Here is a 15,125-nt window from a genome sequence, read left to right on the forward strand (position 1 = left end):
TATCTCAACAAATATGGCCTCCTAAATGCAGTATCCATCTCAGGAACTATTCCATCCCATCAACTGAGGACTCAAGAAAATCCTGTGCTAAAAAACAACAAACATTCTCCCAGCAGCCAGACTACCATCAATGCGCAGGAGCCCCAATCTAACCAATTAAGACTGTTCATGCAATCAAAGCCATTCCAGTAAGACATTGTTTTGGGTCGAGGTCATGTGTTCAATGACATCACTACATGTTGCATCATCTTATTTGGCAACAAATTTGTCTCAACTGAATTTCAACTTTTGAATCTATTTTAAGAATAATAAAATTATCATTTACATTTGTTTCTATTTACATCTATGATATGAACAGAAAGTAAGTTTGGGAATATTTTGCACACACGATTTAGCCAAAAGGTTGATCCAACATTACAACTTGTGTTACTCTATCAAGTTCACCCATTAAATAAATATATCTGTTACAAATTCAGGTCTGCTGTATGCACCTTCTTGAGTTGCGTGGTCTGAGCATCTTCGTTTTATGGAATTGACTCACATTGCCTTATATCTACTTGTACAATAGCGACACCCAGAGGAGTAACAATAGAATCTCCTTGTGAGCGGAACTGAATTTCCATGTCTTTTCTTCAATCACTCCAAAGGAAGAGTGAGTTAACAGGAAATGAGGCAAAGTTTGGTTCGAATTGTAAACTGCTTTATTCCACAGTAAAATGCAATGTACAGAGAATTAGGTATGATCAGAGTTGCTTAGTTCAATCAATATCATTTATACTCACATAATGATACAAAATAAAGAACACACAACGCTACTTCCACTTGGTGGGTCGTCTTACTTAACTTAATCGTGATGTGGAGATTGCCTTGGCAACGGGCAGTTGCAGGGGCAGTCTGTAAACACCATTTATTATTGTTCAATATGTATAAATGCGTAGGCTTCAAGGAGATCTTGAAACATTTGCCTGAGGAAGGAGAAAATCTCCGAAAGCTTGTGAATTTAAAATAAAATTGCTGGACTATAACTTGGTGTTGTAAAATTGTTTACAATTAACTTAATCGGTATAATCCCTCTGCATCCTGTTCAATAGCCCAGGTCAGAATCACTCTCCTTGCTGTCCCTTGTCTTGCCTAACTTGTTGCTGCCTGATTACCTGTGCAGCATCTTGGGTCTTTTGAGGTAGGTTTTTTGAGAAAGGGGGTAATCAGAACCTAAAAGAGGAAAAGACAGGTGTTACTCATCATCAGAACTCAGTTTGAAAGTTTTGTTTTGATGATTATGATTTATCCATAACCTTCCTGAAGCTACCTAGAGATAAAAATAGTTTATTTAAGATCATTAAATCAGCACACACTCAATCTAGGTAATTCCCTGCCTGCCTCTGAGCTCCCGATGAACACAAAATCTAGGCTGGCACTCCAGTGCAGTGAGGGAGTACTGCACTTTTGGAGGTGCTGTCTTTCAGATGAGACGTTAGCCCGAGGCCCTGACTGCTCTCTCAGGTGAACGGAAAAGATCCCATGGCACTATTTCAAAGATAAGGGGAGTTCTCCCCAGTATCCTGGCTAATATTTATCCCTCAACCAATATTACTAAAAAAAAGGTAACCTGGTCATTATCACATTGCTGTTTGTAGGATCTTGCTGTGCGCAAATTGGTTGCCGTGTTTCCTACAACAGTGACTACAGTTCAAAGTATTTCATTGGCTGTAAAGCTCTTTGGGACGTCCTGAGGTCGTGGAAAGTGCTATATAGATGAACTTGCTACCTGTGAGGATAAGGATAAAGACTGTCGGAAGTACAGCCAGAATGCTGACCATGGCATCATGGAGCAGGAGGCTGTCCAAAGGGAGGAGAATGAGGCAAAGCACGATCTGGTAGTTGTAGGGGATTCAATAATTAGGGCGACAGATAGCACCCTTTTTAAGCAGGATCGAGAGTCCCACATGGTATGTTGCCTACCTGATGCCAGGGTGAGGGACATCTCAAACCGGATTGAAAGAATACTGGAGAGGGAGGGGGAGGATCCAGTCGAGACCAACAACATAGGAAAGAATAGGCAAGAGGTCCTGTTCAGAGAGTACCATGAGTTAGGAGCAAAATTAAAAAACAGGACCTCAAGGGTTATAATCTCTGGATTATTACCCAAGCCACATGCAAATTGGCGTAGGGATAAGCAGATTAGGGAGGTGAACACGTGGCTGAAGGAGTGGTGTGTGAAGGAGGGTTTCCATTTCATGGGGCACTGGCACCAGTACTGGGACAGGAAGGAGCTGTACGTTGGAATGGGCTCCCTCTGAACCAGGCTGGGACCAGGGTCATAGTGTAAAGGATAAATAGGGCGGTCACAGGGACTTTAAACTAGTAAATGGGGTGGGGGGGGGGGGGGAGATTCAGGTGGAAAAGGTAGTATAAATAATATAAATAGTATAAAAAATTAGGAGTGAGAAATAAGAAATGTGTGAGAAAAACAACATTATATAAGCTTTCTTTATAGAAACACACGGAGTATAAGGAACAAATTGAATGAATTGCAGGCGCAAAATCAACTTAGAGGGTACGATATGGTAGCTATTACTGACACATGACTATAAGACAGTCAGGACTGGGAACTGAATATACACAGGAAGGATAGGGAAACCAGTAGAAGGGGAGGAGTAGCCTTAGCAATTAAGGATGAAATTACCTCAATGATAAGAGAGACTATAACAAGAGGTAAGCAGGCAGTGGAAACTTTATGGGTAGAATTAAGAAATAGAAAAGGATTTAAGACTGTAGTGGGAGTTGTGTATAGGTCCCCTGGTAGCAGCTGTGAAGTGGTAGAATGTATAAATGCAGAGATTAGACAAGCATGAAGCAAAGGCAGAGTGGTTTTAATGGGGAATTTTAACTTGCACATTGACTGGGATAAGCAGACGAGCTCACGTCAGAAAGGTAGTGAATTTCTTGAGAGCTCAGGACAGCTTTCTGCAACAATATGTTCTAGAGCCAACAAGGGGGCAGGCCATATTAGATTTAATAATGAGTAATTAATTGGTTTCCAGCCTAATGGCACGTGAACACTTAACTATTAGCGATCATAATATGATCGAGTTCAACATTGTGTTTGAAAGGGAGAAACCTGTATCAGCTACTAAGATTCTAAATTTAGGTAAGGCCGACTTCAACGGGATGAAACAGAGACTGTCCACAGTAAACTGGGCAAATCTGTTAATGGGTAAAATGATAGAAGATCAGTGGGAGGTGTTCAAAAAAGAATTTAACATGATACAGATCCAATTTATACCCTTAAGGGGCAAGACCTCTACTTACCAAAAAGAAACAACCATGGACAACAAAAGAGGTAAGGGACAACATAAAACTAAAAGAAAAAGCATACAAAAAGAAAAAATAGTGCAGATCCTGGTGATTGGGAGAGATACAAAGTACAGCAAAGGGTGACAAAACAGATCGTAAGAGCTACAAAAGAGGAGTATGAAAAGAAACTTGCATGGGATATTAAAATCAACACAAAAACCTTTTAGAATTTTATTAAGAAAAAGAGGGTGGTCAAGAGCAATGTGGGCCCCTTAAAAACTGATAATGGTGATATTGTAAATGAAAATAAGGAAATGGGAGACAGGTTAAATAATTACTTTGCATCAGTATTTACAGTAGAGGAAGAGGGTAGCATGCTGGACACCCCAAGGAAACTAATTTTGAATCAGGGACAGGGACTCACCATAATTAATGTAAGCAAATTAACAGTAATGAACAAAATAATGGCACCAAAGAGTGACAAATCCCCAGGACCAGATGGTTTCCGTCCCAGGGTTTTAAAGGAAGTAGGTGAGAACATTGCAGAAGCCCTAACTATAATCTTCCAAAGTTCTCTTGATTCAGTTACCGTTCCTTTAGTTTGGAAAATTGCACATGTCACTCCGCTATTTAAGAAAGGTGAGCGAGGAAAACCAGGGAATTATATACCAGTTAGCCTAACATCTGTTGTCGGGAAATTACTAGAGTTTATAATTAAGGATAGAGTGACTGAACACCTTGAAAATTTTCAACTGATCAGAGAGAGCCAGCATGGATTTGTAAAGGGTAGGTCATCCCTGACGAACCTGATTGAATTTTATGAAGAGATGACTAAAGTAGTTGACAGGGGAATGTCTATGGATGTTGTTTATATGGACTTCCAGAAGGCATTTGATAAAGTCCCTCATAAAAGATTATTAGCTAAAGTTGAAGCTCATGGAATTAAGGACAAATTATTGACCTGGTTAGGAAATTGGTTGAGCAGCAGGAGACAGAGAGTAGGGATAATGGGCAGGGACTCAAATTGGCAGCATGTGACTAGTGGTGTCCCACAGGGATCTGTGTTGGGGCCTCAACTATTCACTGTATCTATTAACAAGTTAGATGATGGGATAGAGAGCCACATATCCAAGTTTGCCGATGACACAAAGATAGGCAACATTGAAAGCAGTGTAGATGGAAGCATAAAATTACAGAGAGATATTAATAGATTATGTGAATGGGCAAAACTGTGGCAAATGGATTTCAATGTAGGCAAGTGTGAGGTCCACTTTGGACCTAAAAAGGATAGATCAGAGTACTTTCTAAATGGTGAAAAGCTCGAAACAGTGGAGGTCCAAAGAGACTTAGGGGTCCATGTACATAGATCATTAAAATGTCATGGACAGGTGCAGAAAATAATCAAAAAGGCTAATGGAATGCTGGCCTTTATATCTACGAGGGGGTAGAAGTTATGCTACAGCTATACAAAGCTTTGGTTAGACCAGACCTGGAGTACTGTGTTCAGTTCTGGGCATCGCACCTTAGGAAGGATATATTGGTTTTGGAGGGAGTACAGCATAGATTTGCTAGAATGATACCTGGACTCTGAGGGTTAAATTATGAAGAGAAATTACACAAACTAGGGTTGTATTTCCTGGAATTTAGAAGATTAAGGGGTGATTTGATCCAAGTTTTCAAGATATTAAGGGGAATTGATAGGGTAGATAGAAAGAAACTATTTCCGCTCGTTGAGGTGTCTAGGACTAGGGGGACATATCCTAAAAATGAGAGCCAGAATTTTCAGGAATGAAGTTAGCAAACACTTTTACATGCAAAGGGTGGTAGAAGTTTGGAACTCTCCTTCACAAATGGCAGTTGATGTTAGCTCAATTGTTAATTTTAAATTGAGATTGATAGATTTTGTTAACCAAAGGTATTAAGGGATATGGGGCAACCCTCTCATCCCATGAATCAATCGAGTGAACCTCTGTTGCACTGCCTCTATGGAGACCAAAACTGTACATGGTATTTCAGGTGTGGTCTCAACAAAGCCCTGTACAATTGCAGCAAGACTTCCTTACTTATATACTCCAACCCCCTTGCAATAAAGGCCAACATACCATTTGCCTTCCTAATTGCTTGCTGTACCTGCTTGTTAAATTTCTGTGTTTCTAATATATGGAGTTAGGTCACTGATCAGCCATGATTTCATTGAATGGCAGAACAGGTTCAAGGGGCTAAATGGCTTATTCCTGTTTCTATGTTCCCATAAAGAACATAAGAACATCAGAAATAGGAGCAGGAGTAGGCCATATGGCCCCTTGAGCCTGCTCTGCCTTTGAATAAGGTCATGGCTGATCTTCAATCTCAACTCCACTTTCCCACCCAATCCACATATCCCTTGATTCCTTTAGAGACAAAAATCTTTCAATCTCAGTCTTGAATATACTCAATGACTGACCATCGACAACCCTCTGGGGTAGGGAATTCCAAAGATTCACAACACTCTGAGTGAAGAAGTTTCTCCTCATCTCAGTCCTAAATGGCCGACCCCTTATCCTGAGACCATGCCCCCTAGTTCTAGACTCTCTAGCCAGGGGAAACAGCCTCTCAGCATTTACCCTGTCAAGCCCTCTCAGAATCTCTTATGTCACAATGATATCACCTCTCATTCTTCTAAACTCCAGAGAGTATAGACCCATTCTACTCAATCACCCCTCATAGGACAACTCACTAATCCCAGGAATCAATCTAATGAACCTTCGTTGCACCGCATCTAAGGCAAGTGTATCCTTCCTTAGGTAAGGAGACCAAAACTGTACACAGTACTCCAGGTGTGGTCTCACCAAAGCCCTGTACAATTGCAGCAAGACTTCCTTACTCTTGTACTCCAATCCCCTTGCAATAAAGGCCAACATACCATTTGCCTTCCTAATTGCTTGCTGTACCTGCATGTTAACTTTATGTGTTCCTTGTACAGACACCCTAATCCCTCAGAACACCAACATTTAATAGTTTCTCACCATTTAAAAAATATTCTGTTTTTCTATCCTTCCTACCAAAGTGAATAACCTCACATTTCCTCACATTATATTCCATCTGCCACCTTCTTGCCCATTCACTTAATCTGTCTATATCCCTTTTCAGACTCTTTGTGTCCTCCTCACAGTTTACTTTCCCACCTAGCTTTGTATCGTCAACAAACTTGTATACATCACACTTGGTCCCTTCATCTAAGTCATTAATATAGATTGTAAACAGCTGAAGCCCAAGCACTGATCCTTGCGGCACCCCACTAGTTACAGCCTGCCGACCTGAAAATGACCTGTTTATTCCTACTCTCTGTTTTCTATCCATTAACCAATCCTCTATCCATGCTAATATATTACCCCCAACCCCATGAGCCCTTATCTTGTGTAACAACCTTTTGTGTGGCACCTTACCAAATGCCTTTTGAAAATTAAAATATACTACATCCACTGGTTCCCCTTTAACTACCCTGTTAGTTACATCCTCAAAAAACTCCAATAGATTTGTCAAACACGATTTCCCTTTCATAAAACCATGTTGCTTCTGCCGAATCATATTATTGTAAACAATTTTACAACACCAAGTTATAGTCCAGCAATTTTATTTTAAATTCACAAGCTTTCGGAGGCTTCCTCCTTCCTCAGGTGAATGAAATGAAATCCTCGAAATGAAATCGCATTTATAATTCACAGAACAATGCTTGGTGATGACAGACAGTTTTTTCAACTGCCCGTTGCCAAGGCAATCAGTGTGCAGACAGACAGGTGTTACCTGCAAGGTCTCAGAATATACAAATCACCAAAAAAAAACAACAAACAAAAAAAAAACAGAGATAGAGAGGTAGAAACATAGAAAAGACAGCAACTGACCCGTTATATTAAAAACAGATAACATTTGTTCGCTGGTGGGGTAACGTGTAGCGTGACATGAACCCAAGATCCCGGTTGAGGCCGTCCTCATGGGTGCGGAACTTGGCTATCAATTTCTGCTCGACGATTTTGCGTTGTCGTGTGTCTCAAAGGCCGCCTTGGAGTACGCTTACCCGAAGGTCGGTGGATGAATGTCCATGACTGCTGAAGTGTTCCCCGACTGGGAGGGAACCCTCCTGTCTGGCGATTGTTGCGCAGTGCGCGGTGTCCGTTCATCCGTTGTCGCAGCGTCTGCATGGTCTCGCCAATGTACCATGCTCTGGGGCATCCTTTCCTGCAACGTATGAGGTAGACAACGTTGGCCGAGTCACAGGAGTATGAACCATGCACCTGGTGGGTGGTGTCCTCTCGTGTGATGGTGGTATCTGTGTCGATGATCTGGCATGTCTTGCAGAGGTTACCGTGGCAGGGTTGTGTGGTGTCGTGGACGCTGTTCTCTTGAAAGCTAGGTAATTTGCTGCGAACGATGGTCTGTTTGAGGTTGGGTGGCTGTTTAAAGGCGAGTAGTGGAGGTGTGGGGATGGCCATAGCGAGGTGTTCGTCGTCATTGATGACATGTTGAAGGCTGCGGAGAACATGGCGTAGTTTCTCCGCTCCGGGGAAGTACTGGACGACAAAGGGTACTCTGTTGGTTGCGTCCCGTGTTAGTCTCCTGAGGAGGTCTATGCGATTTTTTGCTGTGGCCCGTCGGAACTGTCGATCGATGAGTCGAGAGTCATATCCCGTTCTTACTAGGGCGTCTTTCAGCGTCTGTAGGTGTCCATCGCATTCCTCCTCGTCTGAGCAGACCCTGTGTATTCGCAGGGCCTGTCCATAGGGGATGGCCTCTTTGACGTGGTTAGGGTGGAAGCTGGAAAAGTGGAGCATCGTGAGGTTGTCTGCGGGCTTGCGGTAGAGTGAGGTGCTGAGGTGCCCGTCTTTAGGGAAAGACGGAAAGACGGACACCTCAGCACCTCACTCTGCAGGAAAGACGGGCACCTCAGCACCTCACTCTACCGCAAGCCCACAGACAACCTCACGATGCTCCACTTTTCCAGCTTCCACCCTAACCACGTCAAAGAGGCCATCCCCTATGGACAGGCCCTGCGAATACACAGGGTCTGCTCAGACGAGGAGGAACGCGATGGACACCTACAGACGCTGAAAGACGCCCTAGTAAGAACGGGATATGACGCTCGACTCATCGATCGACAGTTTCGACGGGCCACAGCAAAAAATCGCATAGACCTCCTCAGGAGACTAACACGGGACGCAACCAACAGAGTACCCTTTGTCGTCCAGTACTTCCCCGGAGTGGAGAAACTACGCCATGTTCTCCGCAGCCTTCAACATGTCATCAATGACGACGAACACCTCGCTATGGCCATCCCCACACCTCCACTACTCGCCTTTAAACAGCCACCCAACCTCAAACAGACCATCGTTCGCAGCAAATTACCTAGCTTTCAAGAGAACAGCGTCCACGACACCACACAACCCTGCCACGGTAACCTCTGCAAGACATGCCAGATCATCGACACAGATACCACCATCACACGAGAGGACACCACCCACCAGGTGCATGGTTCATACTCCTGTGACTCGGCCAACGTTGTCTACCTCATACGTTGCAGGAAAGGATGCCCCAGAGCATGGTACATTGGCGAGACCATGCAGACGCTGCGACAACGGATGAACGGACACCGCGCACCGCGCAACAATCGCCAGACAGGAGGGTTCCCTCCCAGTCGGGGAACACTTCAGCAGTCATGGACATTCATCCACCGACCTTCGGGTAAGCGTACTCCAAGGCGGCCTTCGAGACACACGACAACGCAAAATCGTCGAGCAGAAATTGATAGCCAAGTTCCGCACCCATGAGGACGGCCTCAACCGGGATCTTGGGTTCATGTCACGCTACACGTTACCCCACCAGCGAACAAATGTTATCTGTTTTTAATATAACGGGTCAGTTGCTGTCTTTTCTATGTTTCTACCTCTCTATCTCTGTTTTTTTTTGTTTGTTGTTTTTTTTTGGTGATTTGTATATTCTGAGACCTTGCAGGTAACACCTGTCTGTCTGCACACTGATTGCCTTGGCAACGGGCAGTTGAAAAAACTGTCTGTAATCACCAAGCATTGTTCTGTGAATTATAAATGCGATTTCATTTCGAGGATTTCATTTCGTTCACCTGAGGAAGGAGGAAGCCTCCGAAAGCTTGTGAATTTAAAATAAAATTGCTGGACTATAACTTGGTGTTGTAAAATTGTTTACAATTGTCAACCCCAGTCCATCACCGGCATCTCCACATCATGGCTAATCATATTATGACTTTCTAAGTGCCCGTTACCACATCCTCAATAATGGGTTCCAGCATTTTCCGTACTACTGATGTCAGGCTAACTGGCCTGCAGTTCCCTGTTTTCTTTCTCCCTCCTTTCTTGAATAGCGGGGATACATTTGCTACCTTCCAATTCACTGGGACTCTAGAATCTAGGGAATTTTGGAAGATCACAACCAATGCATCCACTATCTCTACAGCCACCTCTTTTAGAACCCTAGGATTTAGGCCACTAGGTCCTCGGGATTTGTTGGCTTTTAGTCCCATTCATTTCTCCAGTACCTTTTCTTTACTAATATTAATTATTTTAAGTTCCTCACTTTCATTAGACCCTTGGTTCCCCACTATTTCTAGTATGGTTTTTGTGTCTTCTACTGTGAAGACAGATACAAAATATTTGTTTCTCCTGTCTCAGCCTCTAAGGGACCCACGTTTACTTTCGCTACTCTCTTCCTTCCTACATACTTGTAGAAGCTCTTACAATCTGTTTTTGTATTTCTTGCTAGTTTTCTCTCAAGTCTTTCTTTCTCTGAGCTCCCATGGAGTCTGGAACAGAGACAGATGCAATAGTCAGCCAGTTTATCTTGTGAATGTAGAATGCACTGCTCGTTAGGATTATTATAGGTGCGTCTGGTGAAGGGCTTCAGTTCACAAATTAACGTGATGTATCTCGGGTAACGTTCCTCCATTAGTGGCCATTCCTTGAGCTACCGAGGCCCTAAGCTCCTCCCTAAACCTCTCTGCCTTTCTACCTTTCTGTCCTCCTTTAAGATGCTCCTTAAAATCTACATCTTTAACCAAGCTTTTGGTCACCTGTCCTAATATGTCCTTATGTGGCTTGATGTCAAAGTTTGTGTGATAATCCTCCTGCGAAGCGCCTTGGGATGTTTCACTACGTTACAGGCGGTATATTAATTCAAGCTGTTGTTGTTGAAGGGAACTGTAAAGTTATATGGAAGTTCTTATAACTACCTTTAGGTTGCATTCACACACCCTTTAAGTTTGTTTGAAAAGTAGTTACTATTTTGCAGTGATGCGAAAGATGGTGTGTAAACGAGGTAAATGTCAGATTGAATAGAGCTTCAGACCCTAGTACCTCGTGGTTTCAGACCCGAAATTCAGATCGCAGACTACCCTGTAATGTCTCATGCAGTTCAGGATCCAAAGGGCAAAATATTCTGGTGCCAAGAAAAGAATAAATTTTAAGCTGTACAAAAATGTCTTCACTGAGTTGTTCTCCCTGGGGGTGAAGTTCCAAAGTAAAAAGAATCAAGTGTTTTATGCGACATGCATCGTGATGTCATCACTCATGACATCATCACCACTGGAATCCCCAGGAGCTCAGACTGGGTTTTTGGAATTGCTGTGTGAATGGGGACTCTAAACCTGAAGCAAACTTACGAACAAATTGTTCCCATGTTCCATGATGGACTATGAATACACTCGATTTTCAGATTTAAAATATCTGTAACTCTTTCAGGATAAATTAGTTTTGGGTTGAAAGGAAGAATTACAATATGCTCCAAAATTATAGAAAATCCACTCAAAATAAAATATCAAAAATCAAAATTTTGTGGGGATATGCCCCCAGACCCCTAAAAAATAAGTTTTATGCAATAGGTACTTGTATCCCCCTTTAGTATACTTGAGCTTTTCCTGTGCAATAAAAGTGATTGCATGTTCAGCATATCCTGATCTTCAGATGTCACGAAGCTTATTTTAGTGCTATTTTTGAGCTGTCAGCTAATTGGTCTGTATTTTTTTTCTAATTTTCTTGATTGGCATGTTATTTAATGTCTAACATCACACATCCATTATGACGTTGCACCTCTGACACCCCTGTTCATTATCAATGAGGGTGTTCTCACCTCTTCGGTCAACTCAGCTTGGGGTGAAGGGAGAAAAAAGTGAGGAGAATCTTCTCTGTTATATATAATGCCAATCATCACCGTTTAATTCTGACAGTCAGCATTTTGGGATCCCAGACAATGCTTACTTTCAAAAATCAGCATTTAAAACGACGACGGATTCCAGGAGAAATATATTCCTCTAAAAAGCGAGAACAAATAAATCAATAATGAAACAACATGGATGAATAAAGAGATAAGGGTAAAATTGAAACTAAAGAAAAAGGTATACTCTAAGTACATAGACAATAAAGGAGAGGATAACAAAAGGGAATACGAAGAGATTAAGAAAGAAATCAAAAAAACAATTTGGAAAGCAAAGAAAAACTACGAGATTAAATTATCAAGGAATATAAAAAGAAATAGTAAAGTATTCTACAGACCATAAATAACAAAAGAAAAATCAGGATAGGGATAGGGCCACTAAGGGATGCACAAGATAAACTCACAGGTAACGACAGCAAAATGGCAGAAATATTGAATAGTTACTTTGCTTCCGTATTTACCAGGGACCCTAACAAGGTGGGCAAGACATTAGAAGAGATCAAAAAAGATATTAAAACATTTAAGATAGAAACGGGGGAGATAATTAATAAACAGTCAAACTAAGGGAGGATAAGACCCCTGAATGCTGAGGGGTGACCTGATAGAGGTTTTCAAGATAATGATAGGGTTTGATATGGTAGACGTAGAGAAAATGTTTCCACTTGTGGGAGAGTCCAAAACTTGAGGTCATAAATATAAAATAGTTGCTAATAAATCCAATAGGGAATTCAGGAGAAGCTTCTTTACCCAGAGAGTGGTAAGAATATGGAATGCACTACCACAAGGAGTAGTTGAGGTGACTAGCATAGATGCATTTAAGGAGAAGCTAGATAAGCACATGAGGCAGAAAGTAATAGAAGAGTATCTTGATAGGGTTAGATGAAGTAGAAAGGGAGGAGGCTCATGTGGAGCATAAACCCCAGCATAGACCAGTTGGGCCGAATAGCCTGTTTCTGTGCTGTAGTTTTGATATAACTCGATGTAACACTGGGTCCCTTTTCCTCAGTCCTGCACCTATCTAAGTCTGACTGCTAATTTTGGGCCCTTGTATACGCAATGCCACACCCAGTGCTTAATGAAGAAATTCCAGCTGCTGTATACTGTAGGTGGGAATTCTTGCAAAAAAAGGAATTTCCATTCGGCAGAATAGAGAATCCAAAATCATTGCTATTATTGCTAAGGGCAACTCTGAAGAGAGAGGACCCTGACATAGGTATGAATGGGACTGATACAAAGAATGGGGGGGTGTAGATGGCAGTTAAGGAGAAAGGGGGAGCAATAAAGCGAATAGTGAAAAGGAGAGGGAAATTGACGGCAATGAAGGGAAAGGGGCAGAAGCTGGGAATAGGATTTCAGGGTGGGAGAGAAAAGAGAATGCCAGTATTAACTCAGAGAGAGTGAGAAAGGAGAGTTTCAACATGAACTAGGGGCCAGGAAGAAGAATGCCAACACGGAGCAGGCTTGAGGGGCCGTGTGGCTACTCCTGCTCCTATTCCTTATTTCTTATGTTGAACAGGGACGGCTGGAACAGTAGAGACTGTTTGTGAAACTGTGGGGAGTTGGATAATGTATGATGCCTCTGTTAATTGAGTTGGCAGGGGGTCTAGCATTGAGAAGTACAACAATGTCGTGGTTTATGTCACTGGGATAGTAATCCCGGGCTAATAATCCAGAGAAGGTGAGTTCAAATCCCATCATGACAGTTTGAGACTTTGAATTCAGTTTTAAAAATCTAGAGATAAAAAAAGGCTGTGTCAATAAAAGTGACCACAATGCTGTTTTTTTGTTGTCAAAATCCAACTGGTTCACTAATGCTCTTTAGGGAAGGAAACCTGCCATCCTCACCCAGTTTGGCCTATATGTGAATCCAGTCCCACACAACGTGGTTGGCTCTTAACTACCCTCCTACCTGGCCACTCAGTTGTATCAAACTGCTACTCAGTGGTTCAAGATGGCTAATCACCACCTTCTCAGGGCAACAATGCCATTCTTGCTGGCGACATCTACATCCTGAGAATGAATAAATTTTAAAACGGAAGTGTCTGTTTTGGGGAAGCGATGGTCTGATTGTTCTGTTGAAAATCCAAATGGCGCTCACCGTTATTTATGCGCAAATCGGACAGCAACTTCAGGTGAGGGCAGATGCGCAATTAAACACGAAAATCCAGAAGTTGCTGTCCGAGATGCACTGCTTCTCCGTTACCTTCGCGAAAACTCAAGACGCTCGACACCATCCATGACAAAGCAGCTCGCTTGATTGGCACCCCATCCACCACCCTAAACATTTAGTCCCTTCACCACCGGCACACCATGGCTGCAGTGTGTACCATCCACAGGATGCACTGCAGCAACTCGCCAAGGCTTCTTCGACAGCACCTCCAAAAATGCGCAACCTCTACCACCTAGAAGGACAAGGGCAGCTGGCACATAGAAACACCACCTGCACGTTCCCCTCCAAGTCACACACCATCCAGGCTTGGAAATATATCGCCATTCCTTCATCGTCACTGGGTCAAAATCCTGGAACTCCCTACCCAACAGCACTGTGGGAGAACCTTCACCTCACAGACTGCAGCGGTTCAAGAAAGCAGCTCACCACCACCTGCTCAAGGGCAATTAGGGATGGGCAATAAATGCTGGCCTCACCAGCGACGCCCACATCCCATGAACGAATAAAAAAATGCATCTCACTGTCTGCCTCACCATTCAGATGCATTGACCGGCATGGAGTTCTTGTACTTGCATGGTAGATATGAACTAAACTCATCACAGAAATTTAGGGCTTGTCCATTTCAGTCTAAGTACCCTTTTTAATGGTATAGTGTTAATCACTGCCAAAGAACCTCGCTAGCACTGAAAATTAACTATTACAAGTGTGGAGTCTCATTGTTTCAGCTTTTAATTGTTGTTGGAGATTTTTTTTCAAATTTAAATTAATTTTTTTAACTTTTTCTTTCTGTCTCTTTTTTCCTCTATCTCTTAATCCAATCTTTCTTTCTCTCTCTTTAGTTCTCTTCCTGTACCTGATTTGACATTTAATTCACTATTCTAACTTACACTTCCTGGTTCAGACTCTGCGTTGCTCATTTCACAATCCTTCAATCTGATTGATTAAGGAGATACACAGCTGTTTGCCCTGTTCACACAGATGCCAGATGCCCTGTAGAGGGCATCGCACACTTTCAGTGCAAGATCTCATTAAACGAGCAAGGGCAAGTCTAACTAACAACAGATGTGGTTCCTTGACCAGCTACAGCAAATTCTGGGTCAGTAATTGTGAAATATAAACCCACTTAAAATTATGCCACACTTTAAATATTAAAAAAATCATTTTTTTCCCCAGTAAACATGTCCCTCGACCTCCTGCAAATGCACTACTTCCAACATTTGTATTTCCCTTAGACTTTTCATGTACTTATAACGTTTGTTTTCCCCTTCAATACAAGTGAAGGATTTTCACAAGAAGTTACAAAACCTCCATGACTCCGTGTTTTCAAGTCACTCTTGGGGGTGAGCTTTTTCACAGCTGTGTCAGTAGTTTTCTAAATGTCTCCTCTCACGGTTGCTGGGTGACACTGACTCACTCGGAGCCTCTCCGCGGACAGCGCCCCCTG

The 15,125-nt window shown here is 42.5% G+C and overlaps 1 long non-coding RNA gene across 1 annotated transcript; it reads right to left on the minus strand.

Annotated features, from left to right (window-relative positions):
* Positions 1-701: 701 nt before the first annotated feature.
* LOC137334103 (uncharacterized) lies at positions 702-15,081 on the minus strand. Its single transcript, XR_010966064.1, has 3 exons — positions 14,987-15,081; positions 11,428-11,608; positions 702-1,212 (listed from the first exon to the last, which is right to left on the minus strand). It is a non-coding gene; the product is annotated as an uncharacterized lncRNA (long non-coding RNA).
* Between the last annotated feature and the right edge of the window lie 44 nt (positions 15,082-15,125).

The sequence above is a fragment of the Heptranchias perlo genome, chromosome 2 (assembly GCF_035084215.1).
Source record: "Heptranchias perlo isolate sHepPer1 chromosome 2, sHepPer1.hap1, whole genome shotgun sequence".
In the NCBI taxonomy this organism is placed as follows: Eukaryota; Metazoa; Chordata; class Chondrichthyes; order Hexanchiformes; family Hexanchidae; genus Heptranchias; species Heptranchias perlo.